Source organism: Magnolia sinica, chromosome 14, assembly GCF_029962835.1.
Source record: "Magnolia sinica isolate HGM2019 chromosome 14, MsV1, whole genome shotgun sequence".
Lineage (NCBI taxonomy): Eukaryota > Viridiplantae > Streptophyta > Magnoliopsida > Magnoliales > Magnoliaceae > Magnolia > Magnolia sinica.
This window is the reverse complement of record NC_080586.1, coordinates 34471619-34490514: the sequence shown is the minus strand read 5'-3', so window position 1 is coordinate 34490514 and position 18896 is coordinate 34471619.

The following is an 18896-nucleotide window of genomic DNA, read 5'->3' as shown; positions in this document are numbered from 1 at the left end:
CACAATATAGGGTGGAACATTTACAGGATCAGGATAACATCATCCATATTTCCACACATTCTATACATTTCTAAACAAAAGAGTTTCACGCATTTCATTTAACCAAAATTTGTGAAAATACATATGATGTAACATTACATGAATTATGACAGAGAATGCATGTGAGCTAATCTAACGAAAGCCTTGGCACTTACTAACCTAACATTCAAACTAAGTCTGAATAAGGCTATTACAAAAGGAGTAAGGAAACAACTATAAACATATAACTAGTCTTTCGACTCTAATGAAGGCAGAGGTGCCCCTTTATCCTGCATATAACAAGGAGGGCTTTTAAGGTGCGTGATATCTTCTTGAATTTCTATTTTAGATAGGCCTGATTCTCTTCAAGCTTTTGCTTCAACTCGGCCTGGTTCTCTTCAATCTTGGCCATGCAGGCTTCTAAGGTGGCCCGATCATGGCGGTCTTATGTGTAGCAGGAGGTCCCCCATCTGAATCTTAGGCCTCCTCCTCTTCTTTCTATTCTTCTTCCTCACTGCCTTCCTCTTCACCGCCTTCTTCATCATTGCCTTCCTCATCCTCACTAGCTTCTTCCTCTTCACTCTCTTCTTCAATTTCATCCCCGAACTCATCAAGCCTTGCTTGTCATTGCCTGAGGCCTATGCCCATATTGTTAAGTGTCGTGTCACTGATGATATGGATCGGGGCGTGGTTATCCATATGGAGTCTAAAGCAAAAATTTTGAGTGATCTTACAAATAAGTCGACCGAAAGGGAGTGAGGCATCTCCCTATACAGATCATGCAGTACCGATAATCTGAGATAAGTCGAGAGTAGGCAAGCACAGCTTGTCTCCCTGACCAGCTCTATACAAGAAATCCACCATCAATCGAGTACATTCTGTGTGGTTACTCCACCTAGGATACACATTGTATGTGTATATGTGGTGGAGCAGGCGGAAATCATTTGTCATTTTGGTCGATGCAATGTTATTTCCTCGCCTCCACCACTCAAGGTGGCCACAAAGGAAATGTGTGTGGCTATTTCTCTCTTGTTCAGTAGCAAGGTTTTTCTCACTAGCATGTACAACTCCACGTTCAATTCCCATGATACGAGCCATAACATCCACATTGACTATGGCTTCTTGCCTCCCCAAAGGGATAGTAAACTAAAGAGGCTCCAGTAGTGGGTTCCATATGTGGGCATAAAAGGCTTGTACGGTGCCTTTACTTACATGAGTATTTCCCTCGAATATAGGACCCTACCCATTTTCCAAGAGTAGATCAATTACTGGATACAACCTAAAAAGCTTTTCATCAACATGAGCCTTAAATACAACTTTGCAATCACGGAACTTACCAAGTTCGGCGCCCGATGGTAGAGATCTTTCAATGGGGATCTGAGGATCGAGATCCTGTTTCGATCTTCGCTTTCGCTCGACACTTGCATTAGCCTCGGCACTCATCTTCTTCCTTGAACGGGTTAGGCGACTAGGCCCGGCCTCATTCAAGGCCGCTCTCTTCTTTCCCATAAGGGAAAGGAGCGTCGAGATGGAGAAAATAGCAGTGACAAGTTCAAAGAGAGTCATGGAAGTGGAAAATCTTAGAGAATGAACTGGATTTGAGGATATGGGAAGTATGAGACACAAAGAGAGGATTTTTGTGCTCAAATAGGTGGAAATAGGGAAGATGGAGAGATGAAAATGGTAGTTTTTGAGGAATAGTAATGTAAGGATGAAGAAGATAGAAGATTTGAAAGTTTGGAGTGAATGGGAGATGGGATTTGAAAGAGAAATCGGGTTTTAGAAGGTTTGGGGGTGTTGGAGGGGTAAAATTTGGGTGAAATGTGGAAAGGGGAGCAAGAGAAGGGTTTAGAGGGTGGCCTCACACATGGAAGGGCCCCACATGCATGGCCAGTGGGCGGCACACCGCTGCTACCGTGGGGCCACCATGGTCCGCTGGGGAGGCGGGCAGTGCACCGCCGTCCGGGCAGCGCTCTCTACCCTGGGGCGGTGGTCAACCCCTCCCGGGGTGCTCTATACATGCGAGGGACCCCCGGGCCCCACTAGATTTTACGGTTTGGGCTCCTATGCCTGTAAGATGCACTTTCTCAGTCTAATACACATGTATTTATACCTTTTGGAGTGTTTTAAGTTTGGGATTCACCAACTTAGATCATCTCTCATGATCTCGGACGTGTACAGGCTACACTACAACAGTCAATCTCACCTATCGGTGAAACTTTGGAATCCTATGATCATTTCTATATTTCATCCCCCCCTTCCTAAGTTAGAGTGCGTTTAGAGTGCGTCTAGAGTGCGTCGTGTTACTTATAACCCAAGTCCAATTTAATGAAAATCATGCTCTGATACCAACTTGTAACGCCCTAGATTTCGAGGGTCGAGCAAAGCTCTACTCCCAAGATCCAGCACATCACTTATGCAACATGGATGATGATGTTCGGATTTTGTTCATATTAATGAGTTAAACATGAGTGAGATTATACCAAAATAGCATATCATACTCCAGATGTAATTCAATTAAGCAAGCGGAAGTCTTAAGTATATGTATTTAAATATGAAAGTGGTTTATCAACTCCAAAGTATGAACATGTAACCAGGTTGAATATATACAAGTGTTGTTTCCAAATATACAAAATATCAAAATGTGAAATGTCAAACTAATCCAGATATCCCTGTAATCCCGACGAATCAGTACAAGGTCTACGTAGACCCACTTGATAGCTGAACATAGGAGAATTCTTCCTCCTCATCTATGAAGTCCAACTCAGCTGCATAGATTTAGCCATCACCTACATCTACAACAGTGTCTGGTTGCTGTTTTAAAACACTGTCCCAGGGTGGGAGTGAATGATCAACTCAGTGGTACTATAAGGTAAAGGTTAACATGTTATCAAGTCAATCAAGCAGTAATGATAAAGCAATACAAGAATCACTTCCTAACTACTCTTGTTAATGAAGGAATAATATGCAGTAATGATGTATACCCTCGCACAAAGCTCCCTCACAAGCTACTCCGACAACTAAATTCGCGCATGACAACCTCCCTAAAGTGCCCCTTCCTCGCCAAAGCACATGCAATGCGATGCATGATCGTGTTAGCTGAGTACTTAATTAAGTTTATTCATACATCAGGTTCAGGAAGCTAAGGTACCTCCCTTTATATCATTAACCCAAACGAACGATTCACTCTAGGGGTCGTCAATCCTAGTTAACCACATACGATAGGCAAGTTATAGGGCATCACCCCTAATGAAAAGCAGTGGATAGGAAAATTTAAAGTTTATAGTCATGGTCACAACGGGAGGCTCGTCACCTTAACGTAGGCCGACAGCTCAAAAACAGTGTCCCATACCACCAGGTTCAGCTCACGAGTTTGGGTTGCTCACTTGTCACTATGGGGAGGCTCATCACCCCAGCATAGGCCGACAGCTCGACCATAGTGTCCCATACCACCATGCCCAACTCATGAGTCCTTGCGGATCGTGGTACCATGGTTGAAACGAGCTTTTATGTTGGTAAGTGGTACCTTAGATTCAAGCAGTGATGTCCATACATGGTAAACGCACAAAAGGCCAATCAGTTTATTTGGCAAGTTCGATTGGTATGAGCACACATTGATTTAATCGACATGGAGTGCATAAGCACCCCTTGTGGCCTAACCACTGTGACAGTCGTCATGCAACTTGGATTCGTTGAGTTTACTCAATGTGGCGAGACTAATTCGGCCACCTGAACGGGTACTGTTACCGATTGCCTAGACTACATTGTGGCCTCAATCTTACTCAAATGTAATAGGTAGGCACATGTGATAAATCATATCATCATTTAATAAACAATATAAATAAATTCCTCATTTAAGCATTTCGTCAAACACATTGAACAGGTTACCAAACATTTGCATTTCATCTATAAATCATGTAGACGAAATTGAGATTTCGTGAAGGAAGCTTATAACGCCTTGAAAATCGGGGGTTGAGCGAATGCTCAACTCCCAAGTTCCGATCATCACTTATACAACATAGATAATGATGATTAAATGTTGTGCGTATTAGTACATTAAACATGAATGGGATTACACTAAATCAGCACATCATACTCCAGAGGTGATTGAATTAAGCAAGCGGAAGACTGTGGTAGATATATAAAGTATATGAGTGGTTATAAACCCCTAGAGTATGACCATGCCACCAGGCTGAATAAATACATGTTTGTTCCAAAATATACAAAATGACAAGTGTGACGTCCAACTAATTCGTATCCTTATAATCCTGGTGACGCAACTCTAGGTCTACATAGACCCGCCACAGAGTTGCATGTAGGAGAACTCCTCATCGCCATAGAAGTCGGGCTCCATCTTGTAAGCCCCGCCATCACCTATAGCTACAACAGAGTCTAGTTAGCATTTTAAAACACCGTCCTAGAGTGGGAGTGAGTGCTCAACTCAGTGATACTATAAGGCAAAGGTAAACATGTTATCAGTTCAATCAAGCAGTAATCATAAGGCAGTACAACACTCATATCCTAAGTACTCTTATTAATACAGGAATGATATGCTATAATGATGCATGCCCTCGCCTACACTCCGTCAGTGACATCATCTCACGATCGCGGCATGCACCAGTCCGGACATGTGCACTTCCTTGCCAAAGCACATGCAATGCGGTGCATGATCGTGTTAGCCAATACCTAATTAGGTTTATTCATACATCAGGTAAACTAAGGTACCTCCCTTTACATCATGTGCCCAAACGATGATCCATATAGGGTCGTCAATCCTAGTTAATCACATACGATAAGCAAGTTATAGGGCAACGTCACCCCTAATTTAAAAACAGTGGACAGGAAAGTTTAGGTCACTATGGGAGGCTCGTCACCTCAGCGTAGGCCTAGTTTATACTGGAGATCACTACGGGGAAGGCTCGTCACCTTAGCGTAGGCCGATAGCTCGAATACAGTGTCCAATATTACCGTATTCAGCTCACGAGTTTTGGGTTGCTCACTAGTCACTATGGGAGGCTCGTTACCCGAGCATAGGCCGACAGCTCAACGACGATGTCTCATACCATCATGCTCAGCTCATGAATCTTAGCGGATCAGGGTACCAAGGTTAAACGGGCTTTTCACTGGTAAGTGGTACCTTAGATTCAAGTAGTAGGGTCCATATATGGTGAACGTACATTAGGCCAATTAGGTTACTTGGCAAGTTTGACTGGTACAAGCGCACGTTGAATTAATCGACATGGAGTGCAGACGCACTCCTCGTGGCCCAACCACTGTCAATAATCACCGTACAACTCGGATTCATCGAACATATCCGCTGTAGCAAACTAGTTCGGCCACCAATCGTAAACCATTACCGATTGTCTGGACTACGTATTAGCCCCAATCATACTCAAACACATTAGGAATTCATATGTGATAGTCAAACAGCATGTGACAACCAATTCAAATATAAATCTCATTTAAGCATTTTAACAAACACATAGTACACATGTTGTCATACATAGACATTTCATCCATAAGTCACGTAGTAGCTAGATAGGTTACATGAAGGGATCTATAACTATAGATAAGGTAATTAAGAATCCTATCTCAACACCCTCATTAAATACATTTCAATAAGCATTTTCTCATTCAAGCATTTTAATAAACACTTAGACTACATATATCAACATACATGTAATAAATTTGTTACAACATATATTATAGCAAATCCTTTCACAAGGAGTCGTCACCCATACAACAATCATGTATTCGTAATCAATAATCGTGACAAGCACAAATCATGATTCCATATTCACTTAAACATTTCAACAAACACATGGAATGCATTATATTCAACATAGTTCATATATATGTGTAATATACGGGAAACATCTCATCTAAATACATGTGACAACAATCAAGTTAGTCATAAATCATTAACTGACATTGAAAGACTTAAAAGCCATAACCTAATCATTTATAGTCCTCACCTTTCATCGATACGCCAATTACGAACTTGGTTCGTACACTACGCCTTTGTCTACGGCACAACGGTTACCTAAATCATGAAATAGGTTAACTATTTCACTGTTTCTCCTATTCAGATTCCTAAAACAGATTAGGGTTAGGATTTTTTATCCAAAAATGGATTTTGATTCGATGGCGTAGCGACACGGGAGAGAGGATTCGGCATGTGGAGTGGTGGGAACAAATCCCAGCAACTATCTCTCACTCACTCTCTCTCTTCTCCTCACTCTTCTCTCCACTTTTCTCTCTCCTAGGGTTAGGAAATTCGTATGGAATAAGAGAGGGGTGGGTTAAGGCCCTTATATAGGCCTAAAACTGATGTCAATGGCCCTAGGGCCATAGTATACTTAGGTTATAGCCAAAAGTCATCTGTTTCGGACCAACGGAGCTCATCTAGAGGTTCATACCTTGTATACGGTCTAGAGAAAGTTTCCTAACAATGCATCTATGTCAGGTTAAGATTTTGATCTAATTAAATTTATGGATCGACTGTGGAGGACCAGTTTCAGTTCAACGACCATCGTCACTCGATCGGGGCCACAAGTACACTGACATGTGTTAGGAAATTTCCCTTATCCCAGGGTGTAGTTGGGTCAGAATCTTACGGTCTGAAACCTTAAATTTGACCTACAAGCAAACGGCCCAATTCACTTAAGTTTGAGTTTATTTTCTAAAGATATTTGCGTTTCTCACATACTTCGCTCTGGGCTTAAGTTGTACGTTTCTGGATACTAGTTGGACTTGATTCCTGAGATGGTTGTCAAGCCTAGTAAGGTGGTCATAACCGTATAGTTTTGCAATAATCGGACTTTTGACGTGCAATCCAGGTCTACTACAGAGTTTCAACGTGCTCCCGAGAGCAACTGGGTTTTAAGATTGATCCTAGGTTTCTAGGTAATGTTGGGTTAGCGATTCTAATGGTTTTGGGTCTTACAGTTCATATAGAAAGTAGTTCAAGCTAATCTACTAATTAATTCAGTTTACTACTTAATTAATTTCATCTAATTTCTAAAGGATTCGGTCCTTAGTGATTTCTACATGAGGTGATACTCGGGTCTTTGTACGAATTTTTTCGAGACGTTACAATCTACCCCCTTAAAGAAAATTTTCATCCATTAAATTAGTACCTTTTCATATTCCTCGAGGATCTGAGGGTAGTTCTTGTGGACCTCGACTTATGTTTCCCAAGTAGCCTCTTCCTAATGTGATGGATCCATAGTACCTTCACAAGCGGGATAACCTTACTATGCAGCACCTGTTCCTTCCTATCTAGGATACGCGTCGGTCGTAGTACATAAGTAGCATCTTCACTCAACTATACATCTTCACTCAATTGTACCTACTCCCATTTGATAATTTGGGAAGGGTCTGAAACATATTTCTTCAGCATTGTTATGTAAAATACGTTGTGCATGCCTGTGAGTGGTGTGGGCAAAACAAGGCGGTACGCTACCACATCCACTCGGTCTAGTATCTGGAATGGGCCAATGAATCTCGGCATGAGTTTCCCTTTCTTTCCAAACTAGAACACTCCCTTCATTGGGAAAACCTTCAGGAATACATGGTCCCCGACCTCGAACTCTAGTAGTCGCCACCTCGTATTGGCGTAACTCTTCTGTCTGCTCTGTGCTGCTAGAAGTCGACGCCTAATAATGTCGATCTTTTTTGAGGTCTCCTGCACTAACTCTGGGCCAATCAAACTCTTCTCGCCAACCTCTGCCCAGCAATGCGGTGCTCTCACAGACTCCCATACAGTGCTTTGTAGGGGACCATGCTAATACTTGCCTGAAAGCTATTGTTATAAGTGAACTCAACATAAGGAAGACAGTCATCCCAACTATCCTTGAAATCAAGCACAAAAGCTCACAGCATATCTTTCAACACCTGATTCACCTGTTCCATCTGCCCATCAGTATGTGGGTGGAACACGGTCCTGAACTTCAGTTTCACACCCATTATTTCCTGGATATAAGTCTAGAAGATAGATTTGAATCACGTGTCTCGGTCTGACACGATCTCCATAGGCACTCCATGCAGACACAATCTCCTTGATGTACAACCTGGTCAAATCATCTGCTGAGTTTGATACTCTAATTAGGAGGAAATGAGTCGATTTCGTCAATCGATCCACAATCACCCAAATAGAGTCATGCCCCTTCCTCATCTTTGGCAACCCTGAAATGAAATCCATAGAGATGAAATCCATTTCCATTCAGCTATAGGCATGAGCTGAAGCAATCCAGGAGGTCAGTGATGCTCAGCCTTAACCTACTAGCATGTGAGATAACGGGACACAAAGTGTACTATATGGGCCTTCATGTTGTCCCACCAGTACGAACACTTCATATCTTGATACATCTTCATATTACCAGGATGCATCGCCATCTTCAAATTATGAGCAGCTTCAAGAACTTCCTTCTCAAGTAATGAAGATTTGGGATGCATAGGCGGCCTTGATAACGTAAACCCCCATCCAAACCAACTCTCCATTCAGATTCTTCATCATCACTAGTCGGCTTTCTCATTTCCACCAATCCTTCATCTTGCTTCTAAGCCTCAATGATCTGGTCATCGATAAGTGGTCGTACACGAATGTGTGCGATGCTCTCGAATGGCTCCACCACCATAAGTTTCTGCTCAAAGTCTCGCACGAACTCTACTATATCCCATTCCTCTATTATTAGCAGAGCTGCAAATGCTATCATCTTCTTGCAGCTCAACGTGTCTGCCACAAGGTTAGCCTTGACAGGATGGTAGGAGACCTCAAACTTAAAGTCTTTCAAAGTTTTCATCCATTGTCGCTGCCTCATAATTTGGTCTCTCTGCATGAATATGTATCTGAGGCTCTTGTGGTTACAAAAGAGCATGAACACCTCTCTGTAGAGGTAATGTCTTTAGAGCTTTAATGCAAAGATGACGGCCGCTGATTCTAGGTCGTGTGTAGGGTAGTTTTCTTCGTGTTTCCTCAACTGTCGTGATAAATAGGCGATCACCATGTCCTTCCGCATCAGAACACAACCCAAACCAACACCAGATGTGTCAGTGTATATCATATATTTGACCCCTTGCTCTGGCAATACTAGCATGGGTGTGGATGTCAACTTGTCCTTTAGTTCCTAAAAGGCTGCTTTTTACCTTCTTATTCCAGGAAAACTTGAGATCCTTCCGAGTGAGCTGAGACAACGGTCTGGCTATCTTGGAAAAGTCCATAATGATTCGACGATAATAACCTACTAGGCCGAGGAAACTCCTCACTTCAATAACTGAACCAGGCTGCTCCTACTCCTGAACTGCGGTCACCTTATCAAGGTCCATAGTTATTCCTTCCTTAGACACCACATGTCCCGAAAACTTAACCTCTTCTTTCTAGAAGTCACACTTCTCGTACTAGGCAAACAATTGGCTCTTCCTGAGCGTATCAAAGACTACTCACAGGTGCTCCTCATGATCTTCCCGACTCTTAGAGTATATCAGGATGTCATCTATAAATACGATGATGAATTGGTACAGATATGGCTGAAACACCCGGTTCATCAAGTCCATGAATACGGCGGGTGCATTTGTGAGTCCAAACAACATCACAAGGAACTCGTAGTGCCCAAAACTGGTTCTGAACGCTGTCCTCTGCACATCTTCATCCCTGACACGCAATTATTTATATCCAACTATAATTCGATCTTTGAAAAATATTGTGTGTAACACCTGGTCCATTTGGTACTATTTTCCATGCTTATGATGATTGAAGCCCTTAGCTAGACATGGATTGATCATTCATAGTACACACCTAACTGACTGGAACCCCAAGACCTTGAAACCTATCTCATATCGATCGCCCCATCGCCGCGATCGTGGAAGTACCACCCATGTGTCGGTATGATACTCCGTTAGTGAGATACGCCGTGAAGAATAATAAGTGTATCATGTGCGCATGGCACCATGTATTTTATTCCACACATGTACACAACACATGTCAAGCACACATGTACATGCCACACATGGGTGAGAGAATCTCTACCCATGTGTGTGATGTCACATACCCATACCTCTTCTCTCTCATGTGCATAAAAGTCAACCTTTCTCCATGCCATACACTATGCATGACATCACCACACCATGCCATCCCATGCTCCTTTAATCCACCATTAATTGCAAAGCATGAATTAAGTACCATAATCCTAGCCTAAGCTAATATTAATCACATTAGCTTAACTTAACCAAAATTTTATCCTTTTTTTTTATAAATACCCCTCCATCCCTTAGCATTTCACCATTTTTCCATAAGAAAGAGAGAGAGAGAGAGAGAGAGAGAGAGAGAGATGAGTGATCTTGGTGGGCCATCAACTCCATCAATCCCATACCTTTCATCCATCTCAACCATCAATTCCATCCCTTCCATACATCTCAACCATGCATCTAATTCATCAAGGTGAGTACACCCACTCCACTCTTGGTTTGTTTGTTTTTTTTTAATTATTTGTATGATTATTAGTGGAAATGATTTGAGAATAATGATGTGATCAATGGTGTGGATACATAAGAGAGTACATATAAATAATAATAATTAATACTTGTGATGATATGATGATAAGGATGTGATTAATGGTATGGATGCATGGAAAAAAAAATAATAATAATAAATAATAATTTATTATAGGCTTTATGTGGGACCCATTGATAGTGGGCCCCACCAGAATTTTGTAGTCATCCAAACTGTTCAAGTATGGCAATTTGGTTAGCCACACACTCACACATGCACACGTGCATACACACCAAAGAAAAAAAAAAGAAGGCAGGCGCTCGCCATTTGAAAGAAAAAGAAGGGAAGAGGTGTGGGTCCACAATGGGCCCCACCCATGATGTATGTATTAAATCCACGCTGTCCATTCAATTTTTCAGATCATTTTAGGCGTTGAACCAAAAAATGAAGCCAATCCATTTCTCTGGTAGGCCACACCATCAAAAATCATGTGAAGACATACTAAAACATATGAAAGTACTTGCTGGGGCCCAATTGAAATTTTTATGCATTTGAAACTTGGATTGGACGCTCCACCACGTGGAACACACACAACAGATGGACTGGATCGTCCTGTTGTGGGCCCCATATATGAGAACAAAAAAAAATAAAAGAAAAAAAAAACAAAACCAAACAAAACAACTATCTGACGCTGCATGCAGCGTCTCTGTTGACGCTGGAAAGAGGTGGCCCCACCACAAGCCCTAACTTGATGTATGTCGAACATCAGCACCGTGAATTTGATGGGTCCCCTCTTAAAAATGGGTCATGCCAAAAATTAACCGTACAAAGAACTTAGGTGGCCCACACCATCTAAAATAATGTGCAGACATGGCTAAAACATATAAAAGCACTTTTTGGACCCCACCTGAAATTTGGATGCATCTGAAACTTGGACTGACCCATCAACCACGAGGGACACACACAACAGTTGGACTGGATCGTCCTGTTGTGGGCCCCATATTTGAAAACAAACAAAAATATATATATATATATGCCGTCAAGCAGCGTCTGCTGCTGACGCTGGAGGAAAGTGGGCCCCATCACAGGCCCCACGTTGATGCATGTCGAACATCAGTACCATGCATTTGATGGGTCCCGTTTAAAAATGGGCCACTTCCAAATTTCAGCCGTACACAGAACTCAGGCGGCCCACACCATAAAAAAAATATTAATAATAAATAATAATTACAAAATAGAAAAGAAAATATTTGGATCAATCTGATCATGAGGTATGTGTTATATCCAAACCGTCCATCCATTTGACAAGTTTGTCTTAAGGCTTGAAAAAAAAAATAATAAAATAAAATAAGATAGATCTAACTATCAAGTGGGCCACACTACAAAAGTGGCAGGATTGAACGTAAACCATTGGAACCCTTTTTTGGTCAGAAATTTTGGAGCAGTATGAAATTTGTTTTTCCCCTTAATTCAGGTCTTTGTGACCTTATGAACAGATTGGGTGGGAAATAAATGTTATGGTGGGCCCGATGAATGGTTTAACGGTGAAATCATTATCCTAATTGCTAATTGAGGAGAGGTCCAGATAATTTTTTGTTATGATTCATTTTTGAATAATTTTCTAAAATGATCTGTAATAAAATAAATGAACGGTGTAGGTATAATAAATACATCACTGTAGCACACATGTAACTTTGATCTCCTTGAACCATTCGTACAACTCGAAGCTCGAGCATGTAAAATCATGTGTTAGGTCCACCTGAAATTTGGATGTATCTGAAACTTGGTCTGACCTCTCAACCAAGTGGGACACATAATGGATGGGCTGGATTTATGAACCATACCTCTGCGGGCCCAACAAATAATTATGAATATTTAAGATAGGGTAACCCTCTCAACTTGTGTGTGGTATGACTCACTTTGATGTAGGTGTTATGCCACTTAATCCACCATGGTTATGACATGATTTATATTCAAGATCCTCATCGTTTATTTATTTTATCAACCCCTTTGACGGTATGTTACCAAGACTCAGGCCCATCCAATGATTAGATAGCCGTTCATTATGAAATAATGTAAATTGAACTCTCATCACAAAAAAAAAAAATTGTTATGGGGCATCCTGATGATGCATTAAATATTCAACCCATCTAGCCCATGTATCGGGTCCCCTCTAGGGCATTGTCCTAAAGATCAGTCAATCCAACCTGAATTGGACCACACAATACAAGGCTGTGAGAATAAGGACTTAACTATTGAATCCAACCTAAGGCCATCATGGTGTATCTATTTAATCCATGCAGACCATCCACTTCCTCATATCATTTTAGGACTTAGACTAAAATCAAAGCAGACTTAAGTCGTAGGTGGGTCACACACAACTCAACCTCATGAGAAATCCCCATGGACTCTACTGCATAGGACCCATTATGAATTCCATTGATATGTGAGCCCAAGAATGTTAAGGCCCATTTTGAGTGAACGCCATGTGGGCCCATCAGTGATAGCCTTGTTTGGGCTAACCATTGGGCCCTCTTCGATAAGAGTTTGTAATTTCCATGTGTGGAATGTATGACGAACTGGTATTATAATTTTCGAAGTAATGATGATTAATCCTTTAAATGGGCTGATTGTGGACATCCCTTGATCACTTGACACTTTGGTTAGAGTGCGGCCCTAAGTAATAGGATCATGATACTTGTGTTTAAACCCTTAAAAACATGTTTAATTATAACAAATATATAAACTCTAGTGGTGTGAGGGTGTGATATTACCTGTTTGGCCCATTGATCATGTGGGTATTTGATGTATGTATAGCCACCTAATCATAGGCAATGGTGGAGAACATGTAGTATATGTAGTCATCTAACTGTGTGAATATGAAGTACGTACAAGGCCACCTAACCTTATGAAATCAAGTGGCATTGATGACTATTCAACAACGTAGGTTTGTACTTATCGACATAGATACCACCACTTGAATCACACATGACCAAGTTGTACACTAAACCGAATATGATTTAGGGTTATATTACCCAAGCTAATGCTATCAAGATCCTGGATTTTTTATACAATGTGATCTTTAAACTATAAATGGTATGATGAAATGTGGCTCTCGGCCCTTAACCAGGTGACACCGAATATGAGTCATTATCTATGTGACGTGTGAAGTGGTTGTAGTATAAGACTTATCATAATTGGTGTAGCCATGTATTCGTGGCCTATGGGCAAGGCCCATTGAGATATATTTCCGGTCCATATGATGAAGCTCATTGTGATGTATTTTCGGCCCGTGTGATGCGGCCCATAGTGATGTGTATTAGGCCCAGGTATGTGGTCTACCTGTGAAACAGATTTGAGGCCACTTGCAATGTATTCGAGGCCCATGGGCGAAGCCCAATGTGATGTATTTGAGACTCATGGGCGTGGCTCATTGAGATATATTTTAGGCCCATGGGTTATGGCTCATTGTGATGTATTTGAGGCCCATGTGTAGGGCTCACCTCTTGAGTATTTGAAGCCCATGGGTCGTGCAGCCTGATGTGGTGTATTCATGGCCCATGAGCCAAGGCCCATTGCGATGTGTAGTGCACATATGATACGACCCAATGTGATGTATATGCGGCCCATGAGTGAGGCCCAATGCGATGAATGTGCGGCCCTTGTGTGAGACCCGAAGCAATGTATGTGAGGACCGATGTGGTGTGATTTCACCATGATGTATGTATTGATATTTATGTGGGCCATTCCTTGGAGACAATGTTGGTTAAATGTCCACATTGTCGAAGCCGATTGTTGAGGCCGGTTATTGATACTGATTATGAGTATGTGACAGCACAACATTATCATACATGCCCATACGCATCATCTGCATGTTTGTTATGAGATGTGGTTGACCATTGCATATGTCGTTGGACAGATTGTTATGAGACTCCCTGATAGGCAGAGGTTATCTCACATGAGTGCACGGTATGCGCAGGATTGATACATGACTGTATTGTATGACTCATGCATCTTGCATTATGTGCCCTAGCGACATCAGGGCCGTAGCCTCCACAGGCATATCGTAGATGGCTAGATGGGACACCGGAAATATTTAGTTCTAGCATACGGGCGCCATAGATGTCCCTAGGTGAAAATCCCTAAACCTCCGAGGCTAGGAGACGCCCCAACGTCGAGACCGAGTGGATACATGAGCGCCCGAGTGCCGAATACCAGGAGGCCGCGTCTCCCACTGTGTCGTGGTCGGTTGGGAGGGGGTGTGGCCTTATCCGCCCGAGGGTAGGGGGCATTACTAGGCTGAGTTTGACCAGCTCATAAATGGGTCCGCTATCGACGTGCCGGATAGGTATTGGCAGACTATTGGCCAGGCGGATAGTGAGGTTTCTTACGCTCACTTGGACTGTGCTGCTGGGAGAGAGACAGTGCCATTTGGAGTGTACTAAACCCCGGTGATGATCCCAGAGATGAACTGTACTGATATGTGGACTTATTGAGCAGGAGTTGCATACTCATTCATTCATTCATTCACTATTCACTCGGGCTGGTGGTGCGCAACTATTTGTTGTGTGTACCTTCGCAATGGCCAGGATTTCGGTTGGGGCGTTCGACTAACCTGAGATCAGGAGTTTACCACATTGAGTCTGACTATCCAAATTAGGTATGGGACTATTTTGGATAGAAGTCCCTTGTGATAGACCCCATAGTCTGCGATACTATGTACTACCATCCCGACTTCACTCCAGCACAGTCATTTCATTCGCACCACATATTGCATTGCATTCTCGACATCTGATATTTGGCTCTTTATAACACCTCATTTACATACTGATTTATATTGCGTACTCTGATACTGTATGACTCATGGACTTGTCAGTATTTTCGATATTGTATAATTATGGCATGACAATATGATGATGATGATGTGATTACGGATGCATGTAATATGGTTTGGCTGTGGTATGATTTCCTTGTAGCATATTTATCTTGCCTGCATGTAGGACACACTGCACACACGTGTGTACTCACTAGGCTTTTTGCCTAAGCCTCCTATTTTCTATTTTTTTTCAGGGTTGGAGTAGCTTGGAAGACTTAGCTTTCTCGATGCGTTGCATCTATTCTTCGATTTGGCAATGTTGACGTTACGTATCTTTTGTAAAGCATTATACTTATAACCATCGTGACTTATGATGGAGAGTGTTGCTTGGTAGTTTGATCATGGATCTTCGTGCTCAGGTATTACTATGTATATAAATAAATAAAAAATTCAGTCAAAAATCTTCCTTGTGGTGCGCCGAACTCGGGACTTGGTTTATGGAAGTAGAGTGCCGAATTCGGGGCATCACGGAAGCTGTCCGTCCTCGGGTTTGGGGCGTGACATTGTGCCCCTTTCAACTGATCGAACAGATCATTTATTTTAGGCAAAAGATACTTGTTCTTCACCGTCACTAGGTTCAACCTGCGATAATCAATACACAATCGCAGTGATCCATCCTTCCTCTTCACAAACAACATAGACACTCCCCAAGGAAACACACTCGGTCATATGAAGCCTGCATGCAACAGATTATCGATCTTTCTCCTCAGTTCCTCCATCTCATAGAGAGGCATGCGATATGTCGGCAAAGATATAGGTGTCGCACCTGGTGCTAGGTCATTGGTAAAATTGATCTCACGCTGAAGAGGTAATCCAGGTATCTTTTTGAACATGTCTGTGAAATCCTGAACTACTGGCGTGTTCCTAAGTGTCGGACCATAAACATTCTCTAGCAAGGTAGCATAATAACTAATACGGTAGTACCAACTGACCTAAATTGGAAAAGCAAAGGTCGTGCCCTTAGGTCCATTGGCTGTCACCACTCTAGTATCGCAATCAGTCTCTACCTTCATCTCAGTGAGCCAATCCATACCGAGAATGACATCATAATGGCATAATAGGGTGACCATCAGGTCAACTAGTACTGTTCTGCTCCCTAAGTCTATCGAGCAACCTCTATAAGTCTTGGTGGAGTTTGAGAAGGTCCCTGTGGCGGTAAGGAATCTCACCCCAACCATAAGAGTAGTTTTCAACACTAGTCGCTTGACCGTTGCGCATGATATGATCAAAATAGTGGACCCAGTGTCCACCAATAAGAAGACTGGTGTACCTTGGATACGTGTCATGACTTCGAAAGCCAGAGGTGTTGCAGTTGCTGTCTTGGATGCCTCGGCTACAAGTGAGTGCACCCGAGCCTATTGTGGATGGTTCGGTTGTGGTGTCATAGGCCATGGAGGTGGCCTAAGTCGAGGTGCAGGTGGTGCTGAACATAGAGGTGGAGCTGAGATGGCCTGAGGTAACTGATGGTTGATCTTCTGAGGAGGCGCAAAGCCGTTGTCCCTCATCTTGGTGAAGCAGTAAGTATCGGTGTGGCCTGACCTCTTACAGTAAGTGCACTATAAGTCTGCTCACCTCAACTGAGTCGGTGGAGTCATAAGTCTGAGAGGTGAATCTGGACGTTGTCTCTTGCCAAGGAATGGTTTGCTCGACAAATCTGGTCGAAGCATCGGACCCACGGGCACGAATGCACGGGATAGTCTGTCCCCGTCCTGCTCAGCTCGCAGAGATATGTTCACTAGCTCAACATAGTTGGAAATGCTAGGGCAACACATCTTCGTATGTATCTCAGGCCACAAACTCTCAGAAAATTGTTGCATTTGCATTGGCTCATCTGCTAATATCAAGGGAGCGTATCTAGCCAACTCCATGAACCTATTTTCATATTCGGCCAAAGTTATTCCTCCCTGATGGAGGTGAAGGAAGTCACTCTCCTTCTCATTACGGTACGTGAGGGGAACGTACTTCTCATGGAAGCAGTTCTCAAAGGCTTCCCATGTCCATATATACTCAAAAGCCATTGTCCATAAGATGAGAGACTGGCTTCCTTCTCAAACATATATGTGACCAACTCAACCTGCTCTGCCTTAGTGCAGTGTAGCGGCTTCAACATCTTAAAGATGCAGTCAAGCCAATATTCGACCTCCTCAGGTCTGTGAGTACCCGCAAAGGTGGGAGGTCGGAAGCACTGGGATCACTCGAATAAGCCGCTGGCACTCAGATTCCCAGTAGGGTACACAGGTGGTGCAGGTGGAACCGCATTCATGTTCTGGTCAAGGGCCCTAGCGATGGTGGTCCAAATCTGCTGTTGTTGCTGCATAAGGAGCATCATCTGCTCCAATCTATTAGGAGGAGGATCCTGATGCATGTGGGGTGTCGACGAGGACGCACGATCTTGTTCCGGAACCGGTAGTGCCCTAGGTGTTGGCCCATTAGTGGGGCCAGTGGTAGGCTAAGAATCCAGCATAGTCTCGTGATTTGGGCCTAAATTGGGGTCCATATGGCTATCGCTTAGGTGAGGTGGCCCATTACTCGATTTGCCAAGTGTAAGACGTACCGTACTCTGAGTGGCCTTAGGTGGCATTCCCTATATACAACATAGGGTGCAACGTGTGTGAGATTCAGCATAACAACACTCAATTTCTCAAGCATTCTACACAGTTCATAACAAAAGGAACTACATGCATTTCATTTAACCAAAATTGTCATAATACATGAGATGTAGTTTTACATGGATCATGACAGAAGATGCATGTGAGTTAATCTAAACAAAGTTTTTAAGCACTAAAACATACCAACCACTCTACCATACTACCAAGCCTATTAAGGGTATAACATAAAAAACAAGAAAGCAAAGAAGACCTAAAGACGACTACAACATAGGACTAGTTGTCTGAATCTGGTGATGGTGGAGGAGCACCCTTGTTATGCAGACAGCACAAGAGAGCCTTCAAGGTGTGAGACACCTTCTTAAATTTTTTTTTCATGAAGGCCCTATTCTCTTCAAGTTCGGCCCGGGTCTCTCTGACCTCCTGTTGCATGGCGACTTGGCCCTCCTCGATCTGAGCCAAGCGGGCTTCTAAAGTAGCCTGGTCATGGTGGTGCTCATGTGTAGCAGGTGGAGAGCTCTCATCAGAGTCTTGGGCCTCCTCTTCTTCTTCATCCCGCTCTCCCTCTTCCTCGCTCCCTTCCTCTATTTCATTTCCGTCCTCTTCTTCATCTTTCTTCCTCTTCACTTCCCGTCTTATCATCATGCCCATCAAGTCGGGCTTGACATTGTTGTGGCCCAATACCCATGTTGTTAAGCATAGTGTCATTGATAAAATGGATCGGCGCTAGGTTATCTATGCCAAGTCTGTAGCTGAATTCATGAGCAAGCTTACATATGAGTCGACCGAATGGGAGTGAAATGTCTGTCTTAGGGGAGCGTGCGGTCTGAACTATCTATAGTAGGGACAAATGTAGGCAGGCATAGCTTGTCTCTCTGCCCAGCTCTATATAGGAAGTCCACCATCA